This window comes from Pungitius pungitius, unplaced genomic scaffold, assembly GCF_949316345.1.
Source record: "Pungitius pungitius unplaced genomic scaffold, fPunPun2.1 scaffold_34, whole genome shotgun sequence".
NCBI classification, from domain to species: domain Eukaryota; kingdom Metazoa; phylum Chordata; class Actinopteri; order Perciformes; family Gasterosteidae; genus Pungitius; species Pungitius pungitius.
The window spans coordinates 151,402-170,655 of record NW_026909849.1 but is presented as its reverse complement, the minus strand read 5'-3'; the positions used below and the strand labels follow the sequence as shown (position 1 = coordinate 170,655).

The 19,254-nt window shown below is 43.5% G+C and overlaps 27 non-coding genes across 27 annotated transcripts; all 27 read left to right on the top strand.

Moving 5' to 3' along the window:
- The first annotated feature begins 334 nt into the window (after window positions 1-334).
- LOC134114827 (5S ribosomal RNA) lies at window positions 335-453 on the top strand. Its single transcript, XR_009947187.1, has one exon. It is a non-coding gene; the product is annotated as a 5S ribosomal RNA (ribosomal RNA).
- A 396-nt stretch (window positions 454-849) lies between these two features.
- LOC134114826 (5S ribosomal RNA) lies at window positions 850-968 on the top strand. The gene has a single exon (XR_009947186.1). It is a non-coding gene; the product is annotated as a 5S ribosomal RNA (ribosomal RNA).
- A 397-nt stretch (window positions 969-1,365) lies between these two features.
- On the top strand, window positions 1,366-1,484 carry LOC134114825 (5S ribosomal RNA). Its single transcript, XR_009947185.1, has one exon. It is a non-coding gene; the product is annotated as a 5S ribosomal RNA (ribosomal RNA).
- Window positions 1,485-1,823: 339 nt separating this feature from the next.
- Window positions 1,824-1,942, top strand: LOC134114824 (5S ribosomal RNA). Its single transcript, XR_009947184.1, has one exon. It is a non-coding gene; the product is annotated as a 5S ribosomal RNA (ribosomal RNA).
- A 396-nt stretch (window positions 1,943-2,338) lies between these two features.
- On the top strand, window positions 2,339-2,457 carry LOC134114823 (5S ribosomal RNA). Its single transcript, XR_009947183.1, has one exon. It is a non-coding gene; the product is annotated as a 5S ribosomal RNA (ribosomal RNA).
- A 398-nt stretch (window positions 2,458-2,855) lies between these two features.
- LOC134114822 (5S ribosomal RNA) lies at window positions 2,856-2,974 on the top strand. The gene has a single exon (XR_009947182.1). It is a non-coding gene; the product is annotated as a 5S ribosomal RNA (ribosomal RNA).
- Window positions 2,975-9,491: 6,517 nt separating this feature from the next.
- On the top strand, window positions 9,492-9,610 carry LOC119202557 (5S ribosomal RNA). The gene has a single exon (XR_005115981.1). It is a non-coding gene; the product is annotated as a 5S ribosomal RNA (ribosomal RNA).
- A 339-nt stretch (window positions 9,611-9,949) lies between these two features.
- On the top strand, window positions 9,950-10,068 carry LOC134114821 (5S ribosomal RNA). Its single transcript, XR_009947181.1, has one exon. It is a non-coding gene; the product is annotated as a 5S ribosomal RNA (ribosomal RNA).
- Window positions 10,069-10,462: 394 nt separating this feature from the next.
- On the top strand, window positions 10,463-10,581 carry LOC134114820 (5S ribosomal RNA). The gene has a single exon (XR_009947180.1). It is a non-coding gene; the product is annotated as a 5S ribosomal RNA (ribosomal RNA).
- A 339-nt stretch (window positions 10,582-10,920) lies between these two features.
- Window positions 10,921-11,039, top strand: LOC134114818 (5S ribosomal RNA). Its single transcript, XR_009947178.1, has one exon. It is a non-coding gene; the product is annotated as a 5S ribosomal RNA (ribosomal RNA).
- A 339-nt stretch (window positions 11,040-11,378) lies between these two features.
- Window positions 11,379-11,497, top strand: LOC134114817 (5S ribosomal RNA). The gene has a single exon (XR_009947177.1). It is a non-coding gene; the product is annotated as a 5S ribosomal RNA (ribosomal RNA).
- Window positions 11,498-11,836: 339 nt separating this feature from the next.
- On the top strand, window positions 11,837-11,955 carry LOC134114816 (5S ribosomal RNA). Its single transcript, XR_009947176.1, has one exon. It is a non-coding gene; the product is annotated as a 5S ribosomal RNA (ribosomal RNA).
- Window positions 11,956-12,294: 339 nt separating this feature from the next.
- Window positions 12,295-12,413, top strand: LOC134114815 (5S ribosomal RNA). Its single transcript, XR_009947175.1, has one exon. It is a non-coding gene; the product is annotated as a 5S ribosomal RNA (ribosomal RNA).
- A 339-nt stretch (window positions 12,414-12,752) lies between these two features.
- LOC134114814 (5S ribosomal RNA) lies at window positions 12,753-12,871 on the top strand. Its single transcript, XR_009947174.1, has one exon. It is a non-coding gene; the product is annotated as a 5S ribosomal RNA (ribosomal RNA).
- A 344-nt stretch (window positions 12,872-13,215) lies between these two features.
- LOC134114812 (5S ribosomal RNA) lies at window positions 13,216-13,334 on the top strand. Its single transcript, XR_009947172.1, has one exon. It is a non-coding gene; the product is annotated as a 5S ribosomal RNA (ribosomal RNA).
- Window positions 13,335-13,678: 344 nt separating this feature from the next.
- On the top strand, window positions 13,679-13,797 carry LOC134114811 (5S ribosomal RNA). Its single transcript, XR_009947171.1, has one exon. It is a non-coding gene; the product is annotated as a 5S ribosomal RNA (ribosomal RNA).
- Window positions 13,798-14,141: 344 nt separating this feature from the next.
- LOC134114324 (5S ribosomal RNA) lies at window positions 14,142-14,260 on the top strand. Its single transcript, XR_009946690.1, has one exon. It is a non-coding gene; the product is annotated as a 5S ribosomal RNA (ribosomal RNA).
- Window positions 14,261-14,604: 344 nt separating this feature from the next.
- Window positions 14,605-14,723, top strand: LOC134114432 (5S ribosomal RNA). Its single transcript, XR_009946798.1, has one exon. It is a non-coding gene; the product is annotated as a 5S ribosomal RNA (ribosomal RNA).
- A 344-nt stretch (window positions 14,724-15,067) lies between these two features.
- Window positions 15,068-15,186, top strand: LOC134114810 (5S ribosomal RNA). Its single transcript, XR_009947170.1, has one exon. It is a non-coding gene; the product is annotated as a 5S ribosomal RNA (ribosomal RNA).
- Window positions 15,187-15,530: 344 nt separating this feature from the next.
- LOC134114809 (5S ribosomal RNA) lies at window positions 15,531-15,649 on the top strand. The gene has a single exon (XR_009947169.1). It is a non-coding gene; the product is annotated as a 5S ribosomal RNA (ribosomal RNA).
- A 339-nt stretch (window positions 15,650-15,988) lies between these two features.
- On the top strand, window positions 15,989-16,107 carry LOC134114505 (5S ribosomal RNA). Its single transcript, XR_009946872.1, has one exon. It is a non-coding gene; the product is annotated as a 5S ribosomal RNA (ribosomal RNA).
- Window positions 16,108-16,502: 395 nt separating this feature from the next.
- Window positions 16,503-16,621, top strand: LOC134114641 (5S ribosomal RNA). Its single transcript, XR_009947008.1, has one exon. It is a non-coding gene; the product is annotated as a 5S ribosomal RNA (ribosomal RNA).
- A 339-nt stretch (window positions 16,622-16,960) lies between these two features.
- On the top strand, window positions 16,961-17,079 carry LOC134114808 (5S ribosomal RNA). The gene has a single exon (XR_009947168.1). It is a non-coding gene; the product is annotated as a 5S ribosomal RNA (ribosomal RNA).
- Window positions 17,080-17,423: 344 nt separating this feature from the next.
- LOC134114322 (5S ribosomal RNA) lies at window positions 17,424-17,542 on the top strand. The gene has a single exon (XR_009946688.1). It is a non-coding gene; the product is annotated as a 5S ribosomal RNA (ribosomal RNA).
- Window positions 17,543-17,886: 344 nt separating this feature from the next.
- On the top strand, window positions 17,887-18,005 carry LOC134114713 (5S ribosomal RNA). Its single transcript, XR_009947080.1, has one exon. It is a non-coding gene; the product is annotated as a 5S ribosomal RNA (ribosomal RNA).
- Window positions 18,006-18,349: 344 nt separating this feature from the next.
- On the top strand, window positions 18,350-18,468 carry LOC134114806 (5S ribosomal RNA). The gene has a single exon (XR_009947166.1). It is a non-coding gene; the product is annotated as a 5S ribosomal RNA (ribosomal RNA).
- A 344-nt stretch (window positions 18,469-18,812) lies between these two features.
- Window positions 18,813-18,931, top strand: LOC134114805 (5S ribosomal RNA). The gene has a single exon (XR_009947165.1). It is a non-coding gene; the product is annotated as a 5S ribosomal RNA (ribosomal RNA).
- Window positions 18,932-19,254: the final 323 nt, after the last annotated feature.

Here is a 19,254-nt window from a genome sequence, read left to right as displayed (position 1 = left end):
ACTTCTCTCTCCGAAAGCCGCCCAGCGCCGCAGATTGTACACCTACACAATTGTAAAAAGTATTTCACATTGTAGAAGAGATGCAATAGGAAGAAGATGAAAGGTGGCTTACGTCCATACCATCGTCAGGCCATTTGAGGTGGCGGGGACTGCAATGGCCATCCACCGATTGGCTGGGACTCCTGGGCGGGTCTTCTCTAGTCCATCCAATTTTCGGCATAGGATGTCACAGCCTTCTTTGCATACCCTTATTTAACCCACACAAAGATGCCAACGGCAGGCGTGACATAATTTTTTGACGCATTATAAAGGATTAGGAAAAAGATAAAAAGCAGCTTACGGCCATACCTCTCTGGTTCCGCCCGATCTCGTCTGATCTCGGAAGCTAAGCAGAGCAGGGCCTGGTTAGTACCTGGATGGAAGACCGCCTGGGAATCCCAGGTGCCGTAAGCTTTTTCACTTCTCTCTGAAAGCCGCCGAGCGCCGCAGATTGTACACCTACAAATTACAAAAAGTATATCACATTGTCGAAGAGATGCATGTTTAGTGTTGTTTTAACGTTGGATATATAAGGAACTTAGACAATATCATCAAAATTGATTCCGTTTCATGGTTGCTAAATTAGTGTTGATCAACATTTAACAATTGGCCTACTTTTGTTTGTAATTTAGCCGTTGAAATACAGGTGCTAACCCAACATGTTAGAATTGCCAGTGAAGAAAAGTAAAGTTACCTTCAGGTTTTAGGAACCTCTCTTGCCAATCCTAAGAACTGCTTCAATTTTAGAAAAAGAAACTCTTCTGATTATCTTTGACACGTTCTAAAGGATTAGGAAAAAGATAAAAAGCAGCTTACGGCCATACCTCTCTGGTTCCGCCCGATCTCGTCTGATCTCGGAAGCTAAGCAGAGCAGGGCCTGGTTAGTACCTGGATGGAAGACCGCCTGGGAATCCCAGGTGCCGTAAGCTTTTTCACTTCTCTCTGAAAGCCGCCGAGCGCCGCAGATTGTACACCTACAAATTACAAAAAGTACATCACATTGTCGAAGAGATGCATGTTTAGTGTTGTTTTAACGTTGGATATATAAGGAACTTAGACAATATCATCAAAATTGATTCCGTTTCATGGTTGCTAAATTAGTGTTGATCAACATTTAACAATTGGCATACTTTTGTTTGTAATTTAGCCGTTGAAATACAGGTGCTAACCCAACATGTTAGAATTGCCAGTGAAGAAAAGTAAAGTTACCTTCAGGTTTTAGGAACCTCTCTTGCCAATCCTAAGAACTGCTTCAATTTTAGAAAAAGAAACTTTTCTGATTATCTTTGACACGTTCTAAAGGATTAGGAAAAAGATATTAAAGCAGCTTACGGCCATACCTCTCTGGTTCCGCCCGATCTCGTCTGATCTCGGAAGCTAAGCAGAGCAGGGCCTGGTTAGTACCTGGATGGAAGACCGCCTGGGAATCCCAGGTGCCGTAAGCTTTTTCACTTCTCTCTCCGAAAGCCGCCCAGCGCCGCAGATTGTACACCTACACAATTGTAAAAAGTATTTCACATTGTAGAAGAGATGCAATAGGAAGAAGATGAAAGGTGGCTTACGTCCATACCATCGTCAGGCCATTTGAGGTGGCGGGGACTGCAATGGCCATCCACCGATTGGCTGGGACTCCTGGCCGGGTCTTCTCTAGTCCATCCAATTTTCGGCATAGGATGTCACAGCCTTCTTTGCATACCCTTATTTAACCCACACAAAGATGCCAACGGCAGGCGTGACATAATTTTTTGACGCATTATAAAGGATTAGGAAAAAGATAAAAAGCAGCTTACGGCCATACCTCTCTGGTTCCGCCCGATCTCGTCTGATCTCGGAAGCTAAGCAGAGCAGGGCCTGGTTAGTACCTGGATGGAAGACCGCCTGGGAATCCCAGGTGCCGTAAGCTTTTTCACTTCTCTCTGAAAGCCGCCGAGCGCCGCAGATTGTACACCTACAAATTACAAAAAGTATATCACATTGTCGAAGAGATGCATGTTTAGTGTTGTTTTAACGTTGGATATATAAGGAACTTAGACAATATCATCAAAATTGATTCCGTTTCATGGTTGCTAAATTAGTGTTGATCAACATTTAACAATTGGCCTACTTTTGTTTGTAATTTAGCCGTTGAAATACAGGTGCTAACCCAACATGTTAGAATTGCCAGTGAAGAAAAGTAAAGTTACCTTCAGGTTTTAGGAACCTCTCTTGCCAATCCTAAGAACTGCTTCAATTTTAGAAAAAGAAACTCTTCTGATTATCTTTGACACGTTCTAAAGGATTAGGAAAAAGATAAAAAGCAGCTTACGGCCATACCTCTCTGGTTCCGCCCGATCTCGTCTGATCTCGGAAGCTAAGCAGAGCAGGGCCTGGTTAGTACCTGGATGGAAGACCGCCTGGGAATCCCAGGTGCCGTAAGCTTTTTCACTTCTCTCTCCGAAAGCCGCCGAGCGCCGCAGATTGTACACCTACAAATTACAAAAAGTACATCACATTGTCGAAGAGATGCATGTTTAGTGTTGTTTTAACGTTGGATATATAAGGAACTTAGACAATATCATCAAAATTGATTCCGTTTCATGGTTGCTAAATTAGTGTTGATCAACATTTAACAATTGGCATACTTTTGTTTGTAATTTAGCCGTTGAAATACAGGTGCTAACCCAACATGTTAGAATTGCCAGTGAAGAAAAGTAAAGTTACCTTCAGGTTTTAGGAACCTCTCTTGCCAATCCTAAGAACTGCTTCAATTTTAGAAAAAGAAACTTTTCTGATTATCTTTGACACGTTCTAAAGGATTAGGAAAAAGATAAAAAGCAGCTTACGGCCATACCTCTCTGGTTCCGCCCGATCTCGTCTGATCTCGGAAGCTAAGCAGAGCAGGGCCTGGTTAGTACCTGGATGGAAGACCGCCTGGGAATCCCAGGTGCCGTAAGCTTTTTCACTTCTCTCTCCGAAAGCCGCCCAGCGCCGCAGATTGTACACCTACACAATTGTAAAAAGTATTTCACATTGTAGAAGAGATGCAATAGGAAGAAGATGAAAGGTGGCTTACGTCCATACCATCGTCAGGCCATTTGAGGTGGCGGGGACTGCAATGGCCATCCACCGATTGGCTGGGACTCCTGGGCGGGTCTTCTCTAGTCCATCCAATTTTCGGCATAGGATGTCACAGCCTTCTTTGCATACCCTTATTTAACCCACACAAAGATGCCAACGGCAGGCGTGACATAATTTTTTGACGCATTATAAAGGATTAGGAAAAAGATAAAAAGCAGCTTACGGCCATACCTCTCTGGTTCCGCCCGATCTCGTCTGATCACATGTGAAGGCTCCGCCCATTGCAGGAAGTGAGTTACAAGCTAGATTTGTTTGGCACACGTCTTTTGGAGGACTTTTTTCCCTTCTCTTTTTTCTTGAGATTTCAATGCTCTGAGTGAGATTGTTTTTCTTTGTGAGACTTTGTTGTTTAATATCCCCCAGCAGTGTTACACTGTCTGGGGGACATTTTTTCTTTTTTACCGGGTTTTGTGCATACTCGAAGGAATTATCCTTTTTTGTGTGAGGGTTTTTTTTCATCCCTTTTTTCAATGATGGACCAACAGCGTGAACAAACACAAAGTGGACAGATGCCAATGATGAAGATGATGGCAGATGGACAAAGAAAGGAGAAGACAAGTGGGAATGACGGCGAGAATAACAATGAGGACGGGAAAAGACAGCGGAGCTTGACCGTGAGTGTGGAGACAGAGGGGGATATTACGATCCCTGTAATGGAACTGATGCACTGCATTAAGGAGATTTGTGGAGGACTCATGGCCTGCCGGGTGATAAACCCAAAGAAGTATGAAGTCACCATGAGCCACCCAAAAGGGAAGCAGAGGCTCATGGATGGCTTCAAAATAGGTGATACCAAGGTCCATGCAAGGGAAATCAGCAATGATGAACTGGTTGTTTCTTTTCTCAACCTACCATATTATATAGAGGACACTGAGATTGAGTGCAAACTGAGGGGTTGGGGGGTCTCTGCGGTCTCCCCTTATAAAAGACGGATGTGGCCAGGCACCAAGGTGGCAGACGGGACAAGATTTGTCCGGGTCAGATTTAATGAACATGTACAGTCACTCCCATATTCTACAAAATTCAACACTGTATTGGGGGCAGAATATTTCAGGGTGTTGCATGACAAACAGGTGAGGGTGTGCCGGATGTGCATGCAGCCAGGACACATAGTACGGGACTGTCCGGAGTTTATGTGCCACCAGTGTGGGGTACAGGGGCACTACGCCAGAGAATGCCCCCGAAAACATCAGAAAAAGTGTACCCTATGCGGGGAGGAGACGGAGCATTGCAGATGTAACATGCGGGAGGAGGAACCAAGCCAAACTGGAGCCAGCACCCAAGAGAGGGGTGAGGAAGAAGGAGAAAGCGACAAGGAGGGGATCGGCGGCAGCGACGAGGATGCAGGTGGTCATGAGGAAGAGGATGAGAGCAGCGTGGGCGTGCTGGAGGTATTTCCGGAATGGCTGGAAGCGGCTGAGGAGGAGACGACCGTTTCAACGGCTGCACCTGAGGCGGCGCCAAGCCAAGGAAAAGGGAAGGTGCAGGACGGCAGGCTGAGAAAACCACTGTTGCAGGAGGAGCCTGAAAAGACACAGGCGTTTGGGCAAGAGACAGAGGTGCAGAACAGGGCTCCAGAGAGCACGCCACCTACCGCTGAGGCAATAGAGAGTGAGTTTTTGGGGATGGGAGCCACCCTGGATGCAGTGGACGTCAACACCGGTGGGACTCCACCTTTGCTGCTGGATACCGCATCAGACTCTGAAATGGATGTGGAAAAAATAATAGAGGTGAGAAAGAGGCGGGGGGAGCAGGGGGGGAAAAACAGGGCAAGGAAGAAAAAAAATCCTTGCTCTAAGGATAAGCCATAATGAACACGTTCATGATAATAATATTTATGTATGCGCTAATGGGTTCTGTGGATATAAGTATAACCTCCCTAAATACAAATGGTTTCAGAAATGCAGACAAGATTCAAGCAGTGTTTAGTAAGAACCATCTGACAGACATATTGTGTCTTCAAGAAACACACTGGGACTTGATCACAACCAAATATGTACACAAGCATTGGAGAGGGACGGTATACTCTGCTGAAGGAAGTGGAAGAACAGGAGGAGTAGCGGTGTTGATAAAAAAACAACATGATACCAATAGCAAATGTATTTATAGAGGCAATGATGGTAAATGTATAATTCTAGAAATTTTAGTCAATGATGAAATTATTAGATTAATAAATATACATGCTCCGAACGTAGAGAATGATAGGAAGAAATTTTTTATGGATTTAAATAGGTGGATCAACAACAAAACTATAATAATAGGAGACTTTAACGTGGTTCTGAGCAACAGAGATAGCTCTAAAAACAACACATATAAGAATGATTCAAGTAGGACGGTACTCAAAAACCTAATTTCGGGTTCAAACTTGATTGATGTGTGGAGGGTACTCCACCCCAGCACTAGAGGGTTTTCAAGGAGGCAAATCGTGCAGGGTCGATTAAAGCAGTCCCGTATAGATTTGGCTCTGGTAGCATCAGGGATGATCAGACAGACTTATGACATTCAGTACATATTCAACACATGGAGCGATCATGCTCAAATTGAATTGAAGTTGGGAGATGTCACTGTTAAAAGGGGAAGAGGGATATGGTGCCACAATAACAGCTTATTAGAGGACAAGATATATAAAAATAAGATCAGGAATCTATTAATTAATGGAATGAGTGGTATAAAATATGTTGATAATAAAATAGAATTCTGGGAAGATATTAAACTGAGAATCAAAAAATTAAGTATCAACTATAGTCGAGAGAAAAGATGGGAAGAAAAGAGAAAGGAAAGTATAATAAACGAGTTGTTGAATGTGGAAATAGAAAAGATGGAATTGGATGAAAAGTATAGTAGCGAGGAATATGAAGTGTATAAAATAAAACTTGCAGAGTTTGAGGCCAAAAGATGCAAAGGTGCAGCGGTGAGGAGTAGGTCTCAGGCACTGCTTGAAGGGGAAAGAAGCACGGCTTACTTCTTGGGGCTGGAAAAAGTAACGCAGGAGAGACAACATATACAGCAACTGCAGAACAAAAGTGGTGTGATATGTAAAGAAAAAGATGAGATATTGGGTATAGTACATAAATACTATGAGGAGTTATATAAAGGGCAAAGCCCAGAGAAAGAGCAGATAGAACGGATTACCAGCCACATTGAGAAAAAAATAAGTGCAAATGACAAAGTCCTTTGTGATAAGGATATAGCTGTACAGGACATAGAGACTGCAATCAAAAATCTTAAAAAGAATAAGAGCCCGGGGTCCGACGGACTTACGGCAGAACTGTATCAGGGTTTCCCAGAGTTTTTCTCCCCAATCCTGCTTCAAGTGTTTGAAGAAATGGAGAAGGAAAAAAAAACTTCAGATAAGCTTACGGAGGGGATCATCACATTAATATACAAGAAGAAAGGGAGTAAAGATAAGTTAGACTATTACAGACCAATAAGTGTTTTAAATATGGATTATAAAATCATTGCAAAAATATTAGCCTTTAGGATGAGGGAGGTGATAAAAGGTATTGTTACAGAAACGCAAACGTATGGTATTCCAGGCAGGGAGATTAATGATAATATAATAACGGTAAAAAATGTAGTGGGGATCCTAAATAGGGAAGGTGGGTGTTTATTGGGGATCGATCTAGAGAAAGCGTTTGATCGAGTAGAGCATAGTTTTTTGTGGGAGGTGTTAAGTAAATATGGTTTTGGGGAGAGATATATTAACTGGGTTAAATTATTGTATGTGAATGCCAGAAGCAGGATTAAGGTAAATGGGTTCCTGACCGATCAGGTGGGGCTGCGGAGGTCAATACGACAGGGATGCCCTATGTCAGCTACGCTCTTCAGCCTGGTGGTAGAACCGTTGGCTTTAATGATAAATAACGATGATAGGATAGTGGGGATCAATACGAATGGGAATAGGAATTTAAAAGTAGTACAGTATGCAGATGATATTAATATATTTTTAAGAAATAGTACATATATAGAGAGGGTAATGAATCATATAAATGATTACGAAAAGGCTTCGGGAGCTAAAGTTAACAGTGGGAAATCAGAAATAATGGTGTTTAAAGAAAATAGCATGGATATAAATAAATGGGGTTTCAAATTAGTAGATGAGAGGAAAGTTTTAGGAGTGTATATAGGGAAAAACGAAAGCGCTGCCCGGGATAAAAACTGGCATGAAGCCATAAAACGAACTAGAAATATCTGTAATATGTGGCAGGCCCGTGGGCTTACCATCAGAGGGAAGGTAAAAGTGTGTAATGCGCTGGTACTGTCAACAATTGTACATATTTTGGGATCTTGCGAGCTGCCCGAATGGGCGCTCCATTCTCTGAATAGTGTGACATCCTCTTTTTTGTGGAGGGGGAAGGGAAATATGATAGCACGCAAGACCTTAATAGCTAAGAAAGAGGAGGGGGGTCTAACTCTGATGGATATTAGTGCCAAAAGAGATGCGCTAAGGGTTAAAATGCTTGGACGGTTTTTGGATGCGAAGAGGAAGCATCCTTGGAAAGACACCCTGGCAGGGCTCCTGGCTGAATACGGAGAGAAGAGCTACTTCAATTTAGGTGCCTTCAGTCCCAGGGATGTGATTGGGGGGCTGCCGGGGTTCTATCGTGAGGTGCTGGAGGCTTGGGACAAGATTCTTCCCCACCTCAGCCTTGACTGCAAATGGAGAGCGCACGTGATGCAGTTACCTTTTCTCAACTCCCCTTTCTTTGTTTATGCAGGAAGGCCCATTGTGTCGAAAGCACTCGAGAGTGCGGGGTTGACCTCCTTGGGGAGCATATGTAAAGCAGCAGGAGATTGGGTTTTTGATATAAACAAAACGGAAGTAGGCCTCAAAAGAGCCAATGTTAGGTATAGAGCAAAACAAATTAGAGATGTTGGTGCAAGAGTATTTAACTGTGTGGACAATGATTGGTTACACCTTACAGATGACGAGGAGCGGATGCAGGACGATGGAATGGAATTCCTTCTGTGCCTCGGGGACAAGTATACGCCAATAGGTAAAGCCAAAACAAAATGCATTTATAACATACTGGTACGGAAAGTGGCCATGAAGCCTGCATCGGAGAAAAGGTGGAAGGAACTTTTCCCAGATGAGCAGATGGGGACCATTTGGTTAAATTTAGATGTACCTCACCTACCACATGCTTTATTCCAAGCAGATTTCAAGCTGAGGCACAGGAGGATATACACTAGTATTGTCCTGCATCAGATCCACAAAAACATTTGTCAAAGGACGTGTGCTGTGTGTGAAAGGGAAGACGAAGATCTGGAGCATCTATTTTTGAAATGTTCCGGTTTAAATTCCATTCACACATATATCAAATCTATATTGACGACCTGTTGTGGAGTGGGGGCCAAACACATTGGCCAGTGGGAGTGGGTCTGGCTTTTTGGCTTGCCAAAAAAGAAAGATAGTACAACAATTGCAACCAACACCATTCTTGGCTTTGCGAGATATGCGGTACTCTTAAAAAGGAACAGGGCGCTATTTGATCACAAAAAAACAGACGTAATTGAAATGTTTAAGAATATGTTTAAAGCGCATGTAAAGCTGTTATTTATGTGTAAAAGGGAATGGTGCAAGAAACATTTTATGGAAGGTACCACAATATGTAGCATTGATGAAGAGGAGAAGTTATGCTTCTCCTTGTGAACCATATGGTTGTGTGAAAATAAGGTTATGTGGATTACCCCCTAGAAGGCCCTTTGTTTTAGGGTTTTCTTTCGTATGGTTTTGTGTAGTGTTTTATTTTGTTTTGTATGTCGGTACCCTCTGGGTTGTATGTATTTTAAAATAAAATGTCATGTATTTTTGATAATAAAAGATAAAAAAAAAAAAGTTCCGCCCGATCTCGTCTGATCTCGGAAGCTAAGCAGAGCAGGGCCTGGTTAGTACCTGGATGGAAGACCGCCTGGGAATCCCAGGTGCCGTAAGCTTTTTCACTTCTCTCTCCGAAAGCCGCCGAGCGCCGCAGATTGTACACCTACAAATTACAAAAAGAATATCACATTGTTGAAGAGATGCATGTTTAGTGTTGTTTTAACGTTGGATATATAAGGAACTTAGACAATATCATCAAAATTGATTCCGTTTCATGGTTGCTAAATTAGTGTTGATCAACATTTAACAATTGGCATACTTTTGTTTGTAATTTAGCCGTTGAAATACAGGTGCTAACCCAACATGTTAGAATTGCCAGTGAAGAAAAGTAAAGTTACCTTCAGGTTTTAGGAACCTCTCTTGCCAATCCTAAGAACTGCTTCAATTTTAGAAAAAGAAACTTTTCTGATTATCTTTGACACGTTCTAAAGGATTAGGAAAAAGATAAAAAGCAGCTTACGGCCATACCTCTCTGGTTCCGCCCGATCTCGTCTGATCTCGGAAGCTAAGCAGAGCAGGGCCTGGTTAGTACCTGGATGGAAGACCGCCTGGGAATCCCAGGTGCCGTAAGCTTTTTCACTTCTCTCTCCGAAAGCCGCCCAGCGCCGCAGATTGTACACCTACACAATTGTAAAAAGTATTTCACATTGTAGAAGAGATGCAATAGGAAGAAGATGAAAGGTGGCTTACGTCCATACCATCGTCAGGCCATTTGAGGTGGCGGGGACTGCAATGGCCATCCACCGATTGGCTGGGACTCCTGGGCGGGTCTTCTCTAGTCCATCCAATTTTCGGCATAGGATGTCACAGCCTTCTTTGCATACCCTTATTTAACCCACACAAAGATGCCAACGGCAGGCGTGACATAATTTTTTGACGCATTATAAAGGATTAGGAAAAAGATAAAAAGCAGCTTACGGCCATACCTCTCTGGTTCCGCCCGATCTCGTCTGATCTCGGAAGCTAAGCAGAGCAGGGCCTGGTTAGTACCTGGATGGAAGACCGCCTGGGAATCCCAGGTGCCGTAAGCTTTTTCACTTCTCTCTGAAAGCCGCCGAGCGCCGCAGATTGTACACCTACAAATTACAAAAAGTACATCACATTGTCGAAGAGATGCATGTTTAGTGTTGTTTTAACGTTGGATATATAAGGAACTTAGACAATATCATCAAAATTGATTCCGTTTCATGGTTGCTAAATTAGTGTTGATCAACATTTAACAATTGGCATACTTTTGTTTGTAATTTAGCCGTTGAAATACAGGTGCTAACCCAACATGTTAGAATTGCCAGTGAAGAAAAGTAAAGTTACCTTCAGGTTTTAGGAACCTCTCTTGCCAATGCTAAGAACTGCTTCAATTTTAGAAAAAGAAACTGTTGATTATCTTTGACACGCTTTAAAGGATTAGGAAAAAGATGAAAAGCAGCTTACGGCCATACCTCTCTGGTTCCGCCCGATCTCGTCTGATCTCGGAAGCTAAGCAGAGCAGGGCCTGGTTAGTACCTGGATGGAAGACCGCCTGGGAATCCCAGGTGCCGTAAGCTTTTTCACTTCTCTCTCTGAAAGCCGCCCAGCGCCGTAAATTGTACACCTGCACAATTGTAAAAAAGATTTTACATTGTAGAAGAGATGCAATAGGAAGAAGATGAAAGGTGGCTTACGTCCATACCATCGTCAGGCCATTTGAGGTGGCGGGGACTGCAATGGCCATTCACCGATTGGCTGGGACCCCTGGGCGGGTCTTCTCTAGTCCATCCAATTTTCGGCATGGGATGTCACAGCCTTCTTTGCATACCCTTATTTAACCCACACAAAGATGCCAACGGCAGGCGTGTCATAATTCATTGACGCATTATAAAGGATTAGGAAAAAGATAAAAAGCAGCTTACGGCCATACCTCTCTGGTTCCGCCCGATCTCGTCTGATCTCGGAAGCTAAGCAGAGCAGGGCCTGGTTAGTACCTGGATGGAAGACCGCCTGGGAATCCCAGGTGCCGTAAGCTTTTTCACTTCTCTCTCTGAAAGCCGCCCAGCGCCGTAAATTGTACACCTGCACAATTGTAAAAAAGATTTCACATTGTAGAAGAGATGCAATAGGAAGAAGATGAAAGGTGGCTTACGTCCATACCATCGTCAGGCCATTTGAGGTGGCGGGGACTGCAATGGCCATTCACCGATTGGCTGGGACCCCTGGGCGGGTCTTCTCTAGTCCATCCAATTTTCGGCATGGGATGTCACAGCCTTCTTTGCATACCCTTATTTAACCCACACAAAGATGCCAACGGCAGGCGTGTCATAATTCATTGACGCATTATAAAGGATTAGGAAAAAGATAAAAAGCAGCTTACGGCCATACCTCTCTGGTTCCGCCCGATCTCGTCTGATCTCGGAAGCTAAGCAGAGCAGGGCCTGGTTAGTACCTGGATGGAAGACCGCCTGGGAATCCCAGGTGCCGTAAGCTTTTTCACTTCTCTCTCTGAAAGCCGCCCAGCGCCGTAAATTGTACACCTGCACAATTGTAAAAAAGATTTCACATTGTAGAAGAGATGCAATAGGAAGAAGATGAAAGGTGGCTTACGTCCATACCATCGTCAGGCCATTTGAGGTGGCGGGGACTGCAATGGCCATTCACCGATTGGCTGGGACCCCTGGGCGGGTCTTCTCTAGTCCATCCAATTTTCGGCATGGGATGTCACAGCCTTCTTTGCATACCCTTATTTAACCCACACAAAGATGCCAACGGCAGGCGTGTCATAATTCATTGACGCATTATAAAGGATTAGGAAAAAGATAAAAAGCAGCTTACGGCCATACCTCTCTGGTTCCGCCCGATCTCGTCTGATCTCGGAAGCTAAGCAGAGCAGGGCCTGGTTAGTACCTGGATGGAAGACCGCCTGGGAATCCCAGGTGCCGTAAGCTTTTTCACTTCTCTCTCTGAAAGCCGCCCAGCGCCGTAAATTGTACACCTGCACAATTGTAAAAAAGATTTCACATTGTAGAAGAGATGCAATAGGAAGAAGATGAAAGGTGGCTTACGTCCATACCATCGTCAGGCCATTTGAGGTGGCGGGGACTGCAATGGCCATTCACCGATTGGCTGGGACCCCTGGGCGGGTCTTCTCTAGTCCATCCAATTTTCGGCATGGGATGTCACAGCCTTCTTTGCATACCCTTATTTAACCCACACAAAGATGCCAACGGCAGGCGTGTCATAATTCATTGACGCATTATAAAGGATTAGGAAAAAGATAAAAAGCAGCTTACGGCCATACCTCTCTGGTTCCGCCCGATCTCGTCTGATCTCGGAAGCTAAGCAGAGCAGGGCCTGGTTAGTACCTGGATGGAAGACCGCCTGGGAATCCCAGGTGCCGTAAGCTTTTTCACTTCTCTCTCTGAAAGCCGCCCAGCGCCGTAAATTGTACACCTGCACAATTGTAAAAAAGATTTCACATTGTAGAAGAGATGCAATAGGAAGAAGATGAAAGGTGGCTTACGTCCATACCATCGTCAGGCCATTTGAGGTGGCGGGGACTGCAATGGCCATTCACCGATTGGCTGGGACCCCTGGGCGGGTCTTCTCTAGTCCATCCAATTTTCGGCATGGGATGTCACAGCCTTCTTTGCATACCCTTATTTAACCCACACAAAGATGCCAACGGCAGGCGTGTCATAATTCATTGACGCATTATAAAGGATTAGGAAAAAGATAAAAAGCAGCTTACGGCCATACCTCTCTGGTTCCGCCCGATCTCGTCTGATCTCGGAAGCTAAGCAGAGCAGGGCCTGGTTAGTACCTGGATGGAAGACCGCCTGGGAATCCCAGGTGCCGTAAGCTTTTTCACTTCTCTCTCCGAAAGCCGCCCAGCGCCGTAGATTGTACACCTGTTTTAAAGTTGGATATGAAAGGAAATTAGACAATATTATCCAAAATGATTCCGTTTCATGATTGCTAAATTAGTGTTGATCAACATTTACGATTGGCATACTATTGTTTGTAATTTAGCCGTTGAAATACAGGTGCTAACCCAACATGTTAGAATTGCCAGTGAAGAAAAGTAAAGTTACCTTCAGGCTTTAGGAACCTCTCTTGCCAATGCTAAGAACTGCTTCAATTTTAGAAAAAGAAACTTCTGATTATCTTTGACACGTTTTAAAGGATTAGGAAAAAGATGAAAAGCAGCTTACGGCCATACCTCTCTGGTTCCGCCCGATCTCGTCTGATCTCGGAAGCTAAGCAGAGCAGGGCCTGGTTAGTACCTGGATGGAAGACCGCCTGGGAATCCCAGGTGCCGTAAGCTTTTTCACTTCTCTCTCCGAAAGCCGCCCAGCGCCGTAGATTGTACACCTGTTTTAAAGTTGGATATGAAAGGAAATTAGACAATATTATCCAAAATGATTCCGTTTCATGATTGCTAAATTAGTGTTGATCAACATTTACGATTGGCATACTATTGTTTGTAATTTAGCCGTTGAAATACAGGTGCTAACCCAACATGTTAGAATTGCCAGTGAAGAAAAGTAAAGTTACCTTCAGGCTTTAGGAACCTCTCTTGCCAATGCTAAGAACTGCTTCAATTTTAGAAAAAGAAACTTCTGATTATCTTTGACACGTTTTAAAGGATTAGGAAAAAGATGAAAAGCAGCTTACGGCCATACCTCTCTGGTTCCGCCCGATCTCGTCTGATCTCGGAAGCTAAGCAGAGCAGGGCCTGGTTAGTACCTGGATGGAAGACCGCCTGGGAATCCCAGGTGCCGTAAGCTTTTTCACTTCTCTCTCCGAAAGCCGCCCAGCGCCGTAGATTGTACACCTGTTTTAAAGTTGGATATGAAAGGAAATTAGACAATATTATCCAAAATGATTCCGTTTCATGATTGCTAAATTAGTGTTGATCAACATTTACGATTGGCATACTATTGTTTGTAATTTAGCCGTTGAAATACAGGTGCTAACCCAACATGTTAGAATTGCCAGTGAAGAAAAGTAAAGTTACCTTCAGGCTTTAGGAACCTCTCTTGCCAATGCTAAGAACTGCTTCAATTTTAGAAAAAGAAACTTCTGATTATCTTTGACACGTTTTAAAGGATTAGGAAAAAGATGAAAAGCAGCTTACGGCCATACCTCTCTGGTTCCGCCCGATCTCGTCTGATCTCGGAAGCTAAGCAGAGCAGGGCCTGGTTAGTACCTGGATAGAAGACTGCCTGGGAATCCCAGGTGCCGTAAGCTTTTTCACTTCTCTCTCCGAAAGCCGCCCAGCGCCGTAGATTGTACACCTGTTTTAAAGTTGGATATGAAAGGAAATTAGACAATATTATCCAAAATGATTCCGTTTCATGATTGCTAAATTAGTGTTGATCAACATTTACGATTGGCATACTATTGTTTGTAATTTAGCCGTTGAAATACAGGTGCTAACCCAACATGTTAGAATTGCCAGTGAAGAAAAGTAAAGTTACCTTCAGGCTTTAGGAACCTCTCTTGCCAATGCTAAGAACTGCTTCAATTTTAGAAAAAGAAACTTCTGATTATCTTTGACACGTTTTAAAGGATTAGGAAAAAGATGAAAAGCAGCTTACGGCCATACCTCTCTGGTTCCGCCCGATCTCGTCTGATCTCGGAAGCTAAGCAGAGCAGGGCCTGGTTAGTACCTGTATGGAAGACCGCCTGGGAATCCCAGGTGCCGTAAGCTTTTTCACTTCTCTCTCCGAAAGCCGCCCAGCGCCGTAGATTGTACACCTGTTTTAAAGTTGGATATGAAAGGAAATTAGACAATATTATCCAAAATGATTCCGTTTCATGATTGCTAAATTAGTGTTGATCAACATTTACGATTGGCATACTATTGTTTGTAATTTAGCCGTTGAAATACAGGTGCTAACCCAACATGTTAGAATTGCCAGTGAAGAAAAGTAAAGTTACCTTCAGGCTTTAGGAACCTCTCTTGCCAATGCTAAGAACTGCTTCAATTTTAGAAAAAGAAACTTCTGATTATCTTTGACACGTTTTAAAGGATTAGGAAAAAGATGAAAAGCAGCTTACGGCCATACCTCTCTGGTTCCGCCCGATCTCGTCTGATCTCGGAAGCTAAGCAGAGCAGGGCCTGGTTAGTACCTGGATGGAAGACCGCCTGGGAATCCCAGGTGCCGTAAGCTTTTTCACTTCTCTCTCCGAAAGCCGCCCAGCGCCGTAGATTGTACACCTGTTTTAAAGTTGGATATGAAAGGAAATTAGACAATATTATCCAAAATGATTCCGTTTCATGATTGCTAAATTAGTGTTGATCAACATTTACGATTGGCATACTATTGTTTGTAATTTAGCCGTTGAAATACAGGTGCTAACCCAACATGTTAGAATTGCCAGTGAAGAAAAGTAAAGTTACCTTCAGGCTTTAGGAACCTCTCTTGCCAATGCTAAGAACTGCTTCAATTTTAGAAAAAGAAACTTCTGATTATCGTTGACACGTTTTAAAGGATTAGGAAAAAGATGAAAAGCAGCTTACGGCCATACCTCTCTGGTTCCGCCCGATCTCGTCTGATCTCGGAAGCTAAGCAGAGCAGGGCCTGGTTAGTACCTGGATGGAAGACCGCCTGGGAATCCCAGGTGCCGTAAGCTTTTTCAATTCTCTCTCTGAAAGCCGCCCAGCGCCGTAAATTGTACACCTACACAATTGTAAAAAAAAATTCACATTGTAGAAGAGATGCAATAGGAAGAAGATGTAAGGTGGCTTACGTCCATACCATCGTCAGGCCATTTGAGGTGGCGGGGACTGCAATGGCCATTCACCGATTGGCTGGGACCCCTGGGCGGGTCTTCTCTAGTCCATCCAATTTTCGGCATGGGATGTCACAGCCTTCTTTGCATACCCTTATTTAACCCACACAAAGATGCCAGCTGCAGGCGTGTCATAATTCATTGACGCATTATAAAGGATTAGGAAAAAGATAAAAAGCAGCTTACGGCCATACCTCTCTGGTTCCGCCCGATCTCGTCTGCTCTCGGAAGCTAAGCAGAGCAGGGCCTGGTTAGTACCTGGATGGAAGACCGCCTGGGAATCCCAGGTGCCGTAAGCTTTTTCACTTCTCTCTCCGAAAGCCGCCGAGCGCCGCAGATTGTACACCTACAAATTACAAAAAGAATATCACATTGTTGAAGAGATGCATGTTTAGTGTTGTTTTAACGTTGGATATGAAAGGAAATTAGACAATATTATCCAAAATGATTCCGTTTCATGATTGCTAAATTAGTGTTGATCAACATTTACGATTGGCATACTATTGTTTGTAATTTAGCCGTTGAAATACAGGTGCTAACCAAACATGTTAGAATTGCCAGTGAAGAAAAGTAAAGTTACCTTCAGGTTTTAGGAACCTCTCTTGCCAATGCTAAGAACTGCTTCAATTTTAGAAAAAGAAACTTCTGATTATCTTTGACACGTTTTAAAGGATTAGGAAAAAGATGAAAAGCAGCTTATGGCCATACCTCTCTGGTTCCGCCCGATCTCGTCTGCTCTCGGAAGCTAAGCAGAGCAGGGCCTGGTTAGTACCTGGATGGAAGACCGCCTGGGAATCCCAGGTGCCGTAAGCTTTTTCACTTCTCTCTCCGAAAGCCGCCCAGCGCCGCAGATTGTACACCCACACAATTGTAAAAAGCATTTCACATTGTAGAAGAGATGCAATAGGAAGAAGATGAAAGGTGGCTTACGTCCATACCATCGTCAGGCCATTTGAGGTGGCGGGGACTGCAATGGCCATCCACCGATTGGCTGGGACTCCTGGGCGGGTCTTCTCTAGTCCATCCAATTTTCGGCATAGGATGTCACAGCCTTCTTTGCATACCCTTATTTAACCCACACAAAGATGCCAACGGCAGGCGTGACATAATTTTTTGACGCATTATAAAGGATTAGGAAAAAGATAAAAAGCAGCTTACGGCCATACCTCTCTGGTTCCGCCCGATCTCGTCTGATCTCGGAAGCTAAGCAGAGCAGGGCCTGGTTAGTACCTGGATGGAAGACCGCCTGGGAATCCCAGGTGCCGTAAGCTTTTTCACTTCTCTCTCCGAAAGCCGCCCAGCGCCGTAGATTGTACACCTGTTTTAAAGTTGGATATGAAAGGAAATTAGACAATATTATCCAAAATGATTCCGTTTCATGATTGCTAAATTAGTGTTGATCAACATTTACGATTGGCATACTATTGTTTGTAATTTAGCCGTTGAAATACAGGTGCTAACCCAACATGTTAGAATTGCCAGTGAAGAAAAGTAAAGTTACCTTCAGGCTTTAGGAACCTCTCTTGCCAATGCTAAGAACTGCTTCAATTTTAGAAAAAGAAACTTCTGATTATCTTTGACACGTTTTAAAGGATTAGGAAAAAGATGAAAAGCAGCTTACGGCCATACCTCTCTGGTTCCGCCCGATCTCGTCTGATCTCGGAAGCTAAGCAGAGCAGGGCCTGGTTAGTACCTGGATAGAAGACTGCCTGGGAATCCCAGGTGCCGTAAGCTTTTTCACTTCTCTCTCCGAAAGCCGCCCAGCGCCGTAGATTGTACACCTGTTTTAAAGTTGGATATGAAAGGAAATTAGACAATATTATCCAAAATGATTCCGTTTCATGATTGCTAAATTAGTGTTGATCAACATTTACGATTGGCATACTATTGTTTGTAATTTAGCCGTTGAAATACAGGTGCTAACCCAACATGTTAGAATTGCCAGTGAAGAAAAGTAAAGTTACCTTCAGGCTTTAGGAACCTCTCTTGCCAATGCTAAGAACTGCTTCAATTTTAGAAAAAGAAACTTCTGATTATCTTTGACACGTTTTAAAGGATTAGGAAAAAGATGAAAAGCAGCTTACGGCCATACCTCTCTGGTTCCGCCCGATCTCGTCTGATCTCGGAAGCTAAGCAGAGCAGGGCCTGGTTAGTACCTGTATGAAAGACCGCCTGGGAATCCCAGGTGCCGTAAGCTTTTTCACTTCTCTCTCCGAAAGCCGCCCAGCGCCGTAGATTGTACACCTGTTTTAAAGTTGGATATGAAAGGAAATTAGACAATATTATCCAAAATGATTCCGTTTCATGATTGCTAAATTAGTGTTGATCAACATTTACGATTGGCATACTATTGTTTGTAATTTAGCCGTTGAAATACAGGTGCTAACCCAACATGTTAGAATTGCCAGTGAAGAAAAGTAAAGTTACCTTCAGGCTTTAGGAACCTCTCTTGCCAATGCTAAGAACTGCTTCAATTTTAGAAAAAGAAACTTCTGATTATCTTTGACACGTTTTAAAGGATTAGGAAAAAGATGAAAAGCAGCTTACGGCCATACCTCTCTGGTTCCGCCCGATCTCGTCTGATCTCGGAAGCTAAGCAGAGCAGGGCCTGGTTAGTACCTGGATGGAAGACCGCCTGGGAATCCCAGGTGCCGTAAGCTTTTTCACTTCTCTCTCCGAAAGCCGCCCAGCGCCGTAGATTGTACACCTGTTTTAAAGTTGGATATGAAAGGAAATTAGACAATATTATCCAAAATGATTCCGTTTCATGATTGCTAAATTAGTGTTGATCAACATTTACGATTGGCATACTATTGTTTGTAATTTAGCCGTTGAAATACAGGTGCTAACCCAACATGTTAGAATTGCCAGTGAAGAAAAGTAAAGTTACCTTCAGGCTTTAGGAACCTCTCTTGCCAATGCTAAGAACTGCTTCAATTTTAGAAAAAGAAACTTCTGATTATCTTTGACACGTTTTAAAGGATTAGGAAAAAGATGAAAAGCAGCTTACGGCCATACCTCTCTGGTTCCGCCCGATCTCGTCTGATCTCGGAAGCTAAGCAGAGCAGGGCCTGGTTAGTACCTGGATGGAAGACCGCCTGGGAATCCCAGGTGCCGTAAGCTTTTTCACTTCTCTCTCCGAAAGCCGCCCAGCGCCGTAGATTGTACACCTGTTTTAAAGTTGGATATGAAAGGAAATTAGACAATATTATCCAAAATGATTCCGTTTCATGATTGCTAAATTAGTGTTGATCAACATTTACGATTGGCATACTATTGTTTGTAATTTAGCCGTTGAAATACAGGTGCTAACCCAACATGTTAGAATTGCCAGTGAAGAAAAGTAAAGTTACCTTCAGGCTTTAGGAACCTCTCTTGCCAATGCTAAGAACTGCTTCAATTTTAGAAAAAGAAACTTCTGATTATCTTTGACACGTTTTAAAGGA